The following is a 9,562-nucleotide window of genomic DNA, read 5'->3' on the forward strand; positions in this document are numbered from 1 at the left end:
GAGGTATCACTACGATCGGTAGAGCGAGAGCAATAATTTTGGCCCTAGACCTCCTCTGTAACTCAAAACATGTAACCAGTAAAAAATTTTAAAGCGTCGCCTATGGGGATTTTTGAGTAGCAAAGTTTGGCGCCATTCCACAAGCGTGTGCAATTTTGAAAGGTGACATGTTGGGTATCTATTTACTCGGCGTAACTTCATCTTTCACATTATGCAAAAACATTAGGCTAACTTTACTGTTTTGGTTTTTGTAAAGCACAAAACAGTTTTTTTTCCCAAAAAAACGCGTTAAAAAAATTGCTGCGCAAATACCGTGCGAGATAAAAAGTTGCAACGACCGCCATTGTATTCTCTAGGGTCTTTGCTAAAAAAACATATATAATGTTTTGGGGTTCTATGTAATTTTCTAGCTAATAAATGATGATTTTTACATGTAGGAGACAAATGTCAGAATTGGCCTGGGTGCTCCAGAACGCCTGAAGGTGCTCCCCTGCATGTTGGGCCTCTGTATGTGGCCACGCTGTGTAAAAGTCTCACACATGTGGTATCGCCATACTCGGGAGTAATAGCAGAATGTGTTTTGGGGTGTAATTTGTGGTATGCATATGCTGTGTGTGAGAAATAACCTGCTAATATGACAATTTTGTGGGGAAAAAAAAAAAGTAAAAAAAAAACCTTGATTTTGCAAAGAATTGTGGGAAAAAAATGACAACTTCAAAAAACTCACCATGCATCTTTCTAAATACCTTGGAATGTCTTCTTTCCAAAAAGGGGTCATTTGGGGGGTATTTGTACTTTTCTGGAATGTTAGGGTCTCAAGAAATTAGATAGGCCGTCAGTACTTCAGGTGTGATCAATTTTCAGATATTCGCACCATAGCTTTTGGACTCTATAACTTTCACAAAGACCAAATAATATCCACCGATTTGGGTTAATTTTACCAAAGATATGTAGCGGTATAAATTTTGGCCAAAATATATGAAGAAAAATTACTAATTTGCAAAATATTATAACAGAAATGAAGAAAAATGTATTTTTTTACAGATTTTTCGGTCTTTTTTCTTTTACGGCGCAAAAAATAAAGAACCCAGCGGTGATTAAATACCACCAAAAGAAAGCTCCATTTGTGTGAAAAAAAGGACAAAAATTTCATATAGATACAGTGTTGCATGACTGAGTAATTGTCATTCAAAATGTGAGAGCACCAAAAGCTGAAAATTGGTCTGGTTAGGAAGGGGGTTTAAGTGCCCAGTGGTCAAGTGGTTAAAATAAGTTTTTTTCCTGAAACTTCCCTCTTAAAATGAATGTGCGTGTTATACGCCTGTGCGTGTTATACGCCGATAAATATGGTATATACTGTATATAAGAACACATTTTGCATATTGCACTTTATTTATATATTGTTTATTGAACGCATTATAAATACCTCAAGGGATGATTTGTATTTAGCACTGCACTTATTTTGATTTTAGTCAGATGTAAAAGGGGAACTCTATGGACTCTGTGATGTAAAGGGGGACTCTTGTGATTAACTTCATATGATTAGAAATGTTATTTAATTGCAAAATATATGAATAGTTTATACTATTAAAATCACTGCCACTGTCACTACTCCTGTCAGCCCTGTAACAGAAGGAAGTCACCCTCTTCCCTACAGTAAACCATTTCATCCAGGGTAGCCATTTTTCACACCCACCCCTTGTCCTGGCTCTGCTTACCAGCACAGCGCTCAAAAAGATCTCTTAGATTGTAAGGAGCAGGGACCTCTGATTCCTACTGTATTAAAGTGTATTGTAATTGTACTGCCTGGTAAACTGTTGGCGCTATATAAATCCTGTATAATAATAATAATAATAATCTTCCAACCTGGCCATCTGATATCCATTTGCATCTGTTGGTATCAAACCTCTGTGGTGGTACACACTGGCCAGTCATCTACAAAGAAGGTTTAAAAAAAACTTAAAGCATATCTAAGCCCAAAAAAAAAAAAAAAAAAAATATATATATATATATATATATATATATATATATATATATATATATATATATATTGCAGCTTACCAATCCTTAAATGGATGATTGCATTATCTTTCTTTTTTGATCTGGCCATTAAGCCTGATAATTCTCAACTTCATTTAACCACTTGACCTTCTGAAGGTTTTAAGCCCTTCATGACCTGGCCATGTTGTGCTATTCAGCAATGTGCTACTTTAACTGGCAATTGTTTGGTCGTGCAACACTGTAAGTAAAATACATTTATAAAAAATGTTTTTTCTTTCACACAAATAGACGTTTCTTTTGGTGGTATTCGATCACCACTGTTTTTTTTTTATTTGCTAAATAAACGAAAACAACTGAAAATTTTGGAAAAAAAAAAAAAAACACATTATTTTCTACTTTCTTTTATAAAACATATGCACTAAAATCTAATTCCTTCATGAATGTAGGCCAAAAGGTATTATGCTACATTATTTTGTAAAAAAAAAAAACCCTAATAAATGTATATTAAATTAAATGTGTGAAAGTTATGCCGCGTACACACGATCGGATTTTCCGACAACAAATGTTCGATGGGAGCTTGTTGTCGGAAATTCTGACCGTGTGTAGGCTCCATCGGGCATTTTCTGTCGGAATTTCCGACAAACAAAATTTGAGATCTGGATCTCAAACTTTCCGACAACAAAATCCGTTGTCGGAAATTCGAATCGCGTATACACAATTCTGACGCACAAAATTCCACGCATGTTCGGAATCAAGCAGAAGAGCCGCACTGGCTATTGAACTTCATTTTTCTCGGCTCGTCGTACGTGTTGTACGTCACCGTGTTCTTGACGTTCGAAATTTCCGACAGCATTTGTGTGACCGTGTGTATGCAAGACAAGTCTGAGCCAACATCCGTCGGAAAAAAAACATGGATTTTGTTGTCAGAATGTGCGATCGTGTGTACGCAGCATTGTAGCGTCTACAAACTATGGTATATATATACCCTGTTTCCCCGAAAATAAGACCTAGCGTGATTGTCGGTGATGGCTGCAATATAAGCCCTACCCCCCAAATAAGCCTTAGTTAAAGTCCTTGTAGGTCTTATTTTCAGGGTAGGGCTTATTTTCGGGGAAACAGGGTAGGGCTTATTTGGGGGGTAGGGTTTATATTGCAGCCATCACTGACAATCACGCTAGGTCTTATTTTCAGGGAAACAGGGTATATATATATTTGAAAATTGATCAATCCTGATGTACTGACGGCCGACCTCATTTCTTGAGGCACCTTAAATGCCAGGACACTACAAATACCCCCCAAATGACCCCTTTTTGGAAAGTAGACAGTCTGAGGTATTTACAGTATTAAGAGGCATTACAAGTTTTTTTGAAGTTGTAATTTTTTGTCACATTTTTTGGAAAATTAAGAAATTAATTTTTTTTTTTTTTTTAAATACTGTCACTAGTGCAGTACAGCATCATCATATGACTGGTCTGGCGGTGATAAGGGATACTGACTGGTGACAGTATATAAAAACAACAACAAAAAAAGTTAAATACTTTATTATTCACTTTTGTAAACATTTGTTTTTAATTCACTTTTTTCTTTTTTCACTTTTTTTTTTTTTTTTACAAACTTTCATCAGAGTAACTCAGTGTTCCCATAGTACTCTAAGGGGGTAATCATGTATTTTTTTTTTACACTTTGATTGCTGTTACAGTGATGATTACTGTAACAGAAATGTTTTGAACTGTAATGAATGGGTTGCATTAATAACAGCTGTGATTACTATTGTGTGCTGTGATTGGCCCACAGTTACCACATGGTATAGGGTGTTGTGATTGGCCCAGGTACCATGTGATAGCTGTGGGCCAATCACATCATCGCTATAGGAATCACAGCTGTTATGATATCGTAACCTTTACTTGATCCCCCAACTGCTCAAAGTGGCCAGGTACTGGGAGCCACAATTAGCTGTGTTTGATGGACAAAGAGGTTGCAGGAGCAGCGCGCTGCGTGCCCCTCAGCTGGATGACATATTAGTACATGATTCAGCCTGCATGTGCCACCCGCCTGCAGTAAATGTACTGTGGGCAGAGGCAACTGGTTAAAGCAGAAATACACTGAGGCCAGTTTACTGTCCTTCACACTTAAGGGGAGCCAGATTGTGGTCAAAGGAGATAGAAAATGTCCCAGCATCAGTGGAAGTAAACAATCCCTCAAGCTTGGCGGTCAGGGGGAGTAAAACAGTTACATACATAGCACCTTTAAGAGGAGAAATAGTGCCCTACCATTAGTATTTGTTGGTGTTAGTTGGAGGAATAACGCCCCCATCATTGGTATTAGGTGGAGGAATAACGCCCCCATCATTGGTATTAGGTGGAGGAATAATGCCCCATCATTGGTATTAGTTCGAGGAGTAGTGCCCCATCATTGGTTTTAGTTGGAGGAATAGTGCCCCGTCATTGGTTTTAGTTGGAGGAATAATGCCCCATCATTGGTATTAGTTAGAGGAATAGTGCCCCATCATTGGTTTTAGTTGGAGGAATAGTGCACCATCATTGGAATTATTTGGAGGAATAATGCCCTATCATTGGTATTAGTTGGAGGAATAATGCCCTTTCATTGGTATTAGTTGGAGGAATAGTGCCCCATCATTGGTATTAGTTGTAGGAATATTGCCCCATCATTGGTAGTAGTTGGAGGAATAATGCACCATTGTTGGTTTTGTTTGGAGGAATAGTGCCCCATCACTGGTATTAGTTGGAGGAATAGTGCCTTATCATTGGTATTAGTTGGATGAATAGTGCCCCACCATTAGTAGTAGTTGGAGGAATAGTGCCCCATTATTGGTATTAGTTGAAGGAATATTGCCCCATCATTGGTATTAGTTGGAGGAATAATTCCCCGTCATTGGTATTAGTTGGAGGAATAATGCCCCATTGTTGGTTTTGGTTGGAGAAATAGTGCACCATCACTGGTATTGGTTGGAATAATAATGCCCCATCATTGGTACTATTTGGAGGAATATTGCCCCATCATTGGTATTAGTTGGAATAATAATGCCCCATCATTGGTATTAGTTGGAAAAATAATGCCTCATCATTGGTATTAGTTGGAATAATAATGCCCCATCATTGGTATTAGTTGGAGGAATAATGATCCATTATTGGTATTAGTTGGAAAAATATTCGATGACGGCAAGCAAAGGGCCACATCAGACCCAAGGGATGCAGTTTGGAGACCACTGCTATAGAGGACAGATGGTTTTCCAGGGGCTATTAGCCATGAATGGGCCATGTTGTGTCGAACAAACAAATTTGGTTTTCTATATTTCCCTTCTGAGACAGAGTTTATATTAACCAAGATCTGTTTTTATAAAAACAACAGTATATTAATCACGCAGCACTGCCTGCTGTTCATTCCCAAACCTTTGTTAACACAGAATTCTTTTTCCAAGGCATGTTTAAATTCTCTATAGATAATACTTCTTAAGATCTATTATTCTCACCCTGAGAGGAACGCTGCAGTCACTTCATTGTTCAGCTCATTTTACAAGAATAAAATACACAGCCAGAAATAAAAGAGTGGGAATGACACACGGGGAGGTGAGAATAGAGGTCTTCAGTTCAAATAAAACACAGGGACTTTAGAAAGCAATTCTGTGAATTGAAAGATAACACGCGCTCGTGGACGTGTGGACTTCTACACACATCGCAATATCCAAAAGGTTATCTACTGAATTTTCACCTGTTCCGAGGAATACCGATAATGACATATCTCAAGGAGCCGAAAAAAGATTGTCAACCTCTGACTGAAACAGGAGATATTAAAATGGTTTTCCGACATGCCTCCTGCTTATGTAGTTTAGTAGTATGATACAAGGGGAGGATTCCAATGAGGGCCGACTACAATGACTGGAACTTCGGTGGAGCAGAGACAGCGTTGTCAGCTCAGACAGGATGTTGGGAGCACACTGGGGATCTAGTATGTATTGCTGATATGTACGCCATATGTTTTTTTTTTTTTTAACTTTGCAAAGACAAACACTTTAGGCCATAGCTAGCCTGTAAAAGGCTCAATTTTAAAGTATTTTATGGCACTGCTGGTGGATTTGGGCCTCCCAAGGTAACAACCGATAGCTCCTTTTCACTGGGTTTAATGGGTGTGAATTGAAAAGCTGAAGTGTGCCCAGAGAAAAGCCCCCAAATGTGAGCCATTCAAGGTAGGGTTGCCACCTGCCCAGGAGTCACCTGGACAGTCTGGGTTTTGAATCATGTGTCTGGGTTTCAGGCAGACTGAAACCCAGACACATTATTCAGACCAGGCTGTTGCCTCTCCAAGTAATCAAGATAGTCACACACAAATCTGTTGCCATCCAGGAGCTGCGGGCGGTTGTCTAGGGACAGGGCAATGATGTCAGCAAGAGCAATTTGGCCACACCCACTATTCGATGCGGCACGCTATGCACACCGCATTAGTAAGGTGTCCCAGGCTGCTAAAGTGTTCGGGTTTGACTTGAAGAAAAGGTGGCAACCCTAATTCAAGGGAACTGGGAAAGCACCGAAAACGCCCCACAACCACATACAATGCATGTGGTTGCGGTGCTTTTGTCAGCAAAAATGGGTTTAAAACAGGCGATAAGGAGGCATCGCAACTCCTCTTCACTGCCTGTTAATCACCTCTGAAAAGCAATTTGAAAGCAGATTGCTCTTCTGAGGAGCTGCAGATTTGGATACACGTCTAAATCTAGCCATAGGATTTTCCTGAGACAACAATAGAGCTCAGTGTGATGTATATACTACAGTCTTAGGCAGGCCAAACATGGTGTGAAAGAAATTCGCACAATTTCCCCATCAACACAAACAGTGCTGACAGGGGAAACCCTCCTGCTGAACAATTGTCTGCTCTGGCAGTGGGGGGGGGCAGGAGAAGCCGTCCCCGCCGGGAACAGTGATTATCGCTAGCGATAGTCACAAGAGAATCCGGCAGGCTGGTTGTATCCAAGTTGATCGATCAATTAACTTGGTACATTCAGACTGGCTATTAATGGTTCAAATCTCGGCTGGTTCCTGCTGAACCGGCCGAAATTCAAACTGTGAATAGCCAGCCTTACATATCCTCAACACACAGAGTTTAGCAAAATAATACAGAGAGTGAGAGATGCCAGGTATGCCAAGCAAAACTGCAGAACTGAACACCCTTCCCATATCTGTGGGCCTTTTTACAATGGAAATTACAGACAATTGCAATAAATAATAATCGCCACACATAAAAACAGTCACAACATGTAAAACAGTATGGAGCGCTCCTGTTTATTTTGACACAAATCAAATCATCAAATTGTGTGGGAAAAACCCAAACATATTACTAACATTGAAGACAATGTATACTGTTTGGACAAAACAATATACCCGTATATACTCGAGTATAGGTCGATCCGAGTAAACGTCGAGGCCCTAATTTACCACAAAAAAATGGGAAAAACATATTGACCTGAGTATAAGACGAGGGTGAGAAATGCAGCAGCTACTGTAAGTGGAAAAAGAGGGTCAACAATGCCCATCTGCAGCTGCATGCCTCCCTGTGTCCCTGTGTATGTGTGCATGTGTCCTGTGTATGTGTGCATGTGTCCCTGTGCATGTATCCCTGTGTATGTGTGCATGTGTCCTGTGCAGTCTACCTGTGTCCTGTGCATGCCTCCGTGTGGCGATCTCCATCTTCCGTGTGCTGCTCTGCACCGATCAGCCTGTGATAATACCATTTGGCGGCCATTCTACTGTTCAAAAGCCACGCCTCCTCCTCGTCTGTGATAAGCAGAACACTCCATTTCCTAGCAGTCAGCGGTCAGCCTATCACGGACATTCTCTCATTCTCATACCACGGACGAGGATGAGAGAATGTCCATACACTGACTGCTGGGAAATGGAGTGTTCTGGCTATCACAGATGAGGAGGAGGCGCAGCTTTTGAACAGTGGAATGGCCGCCGAATGGTAATATGACACGCTGGCCGCCGTCTGCCTGCATGATACGCTGATCATGTAGGCAGACGGCGGTGACTCGAGTATAAGTCGACAAAAAAAGGGCTGAAAATCTCGACTTATACTCGAGTATATACAGTACGGTACAAATATTTTTACTTTTTAAGGTTTATATGAGATATCCAATATGAATGTTATGATGGATTTCTTTGTTCTTTTTCTTGTTTACCTCTGTCTCTAGTCTCTCTAGTCCATGTATTTAAAAATCCTGTTATTTATAAAGCTCTATTTATAAAGCGCTGATGTAGCGGTACCCCAGTACGGGCTGCTGAAATGTTGGATTGTCTGTCACCCTGCCCAGCCCACTTCTCAGACACTCAGAGACACAAAACAGTCCATGGGCTTTGTTTTTGTTTGTTTTATTGAGGGGATTGAACTTGGATGGGGTAAGGGAAATATGGGATGCCCAGTAGAATTGGTAGAACTTGCTTGGGACAACTATATACAGTCTAGTATATACTCAATTTCTCCTCCAGCACATCGCTTCCTCTCTAATCTTCAGGTCTTTCTCCTCCAGCACATCGCTTCCTCTCTAATTTCCAGGCACAGAAAGCACAAAGTGGTTAGGCCTAACACTGGCTCTGCCGGGCCCTTAGCAATTTCCTTTTGCAGGCAGGGTCGGTTGGCCACTATAGTGTAGCAAAATAGAAAGTCTCTGGTGCTAGCTGTCCTACACATGGCTACTGAGGCCAGTAACCCATCTTTCTGCCAGTCCTCCTGATTGCAGCTGCCTCTCTCCACTGCCCCATTCACCACAGTCCACTCTTCTAGTTCTGCACCCATCTCAAGCTGCAAACTCCCAGTTCCCTCAGGAGTGCCTCCCCAGTCCTGACTGTGCTTCACTCACCAGCCCTCCTGGCTGCGACCAGTTGTCTTCCTCTGAGTCTCTTAGCAGTGCTCTCTCCCGCTGTCCTCTCCTTGCCTCTCCTCCAGGATCTCTTCTACTCCTGGCTGTGCCCGAGCCCAGGCCCAAGGTCATCCCCTCACAGACTGGGGAGCTCCCTGTGGGCCCCCACGGGCTCCACACTCTCTCACTCCAGCTCTTCCACCCGAAAACGCCTCCCACAGCTGGGCTGACCCTGGGTATCTAAGCAGGCCTGCCCCCTACCAATCCAAGTTGGGGATTGGTCAGGGCTCCTCAGAATACCCCAGACAGATCCATGTCTCCTCTCCTCCTCTCTTTTCAGAATATTCTGGAAAGAAGAGGGAGGTCTTTGCGATGCTGCCTGTGAGTCAACAGTGTCTACACTGAGCCACTCCCAGCCCAGAATTTACCTACTCTCTCTAGTACACTACTAGAGAGTGCTACACTGAAATTTAAACACACAAATTGAGTTGGCGTAGGAGCCCTTTTTTCATATATTAAATGTTTATTCATAAAACAAAGAATATCTAAACATTATACATACAACATTTTTGTAAATATTTTATTATATCTTTTCATGTGACAACACTGAAGAAATGATACTTTGCTACAATGTAAAGTAGTGAGTGTACAGCTTGTATAACAGTGTAAATTTGCTGTCCCCTTAAAATAACT

This window comes from Aquarana catesbeiana, linkage group LG05 (genome assembly GCF_042186555.1).
Source record: "Aquarana catesbeiana isolate 2022-GZ linkage group LG05, ASM4218655v1, whole genome shotgun sequence".
Lineage (NCBI taxonomy): Eukaryota > Metazoa > Chordata > Amphibia > Anura > Ranidae > Aquarana > Aquarana catesbeiana.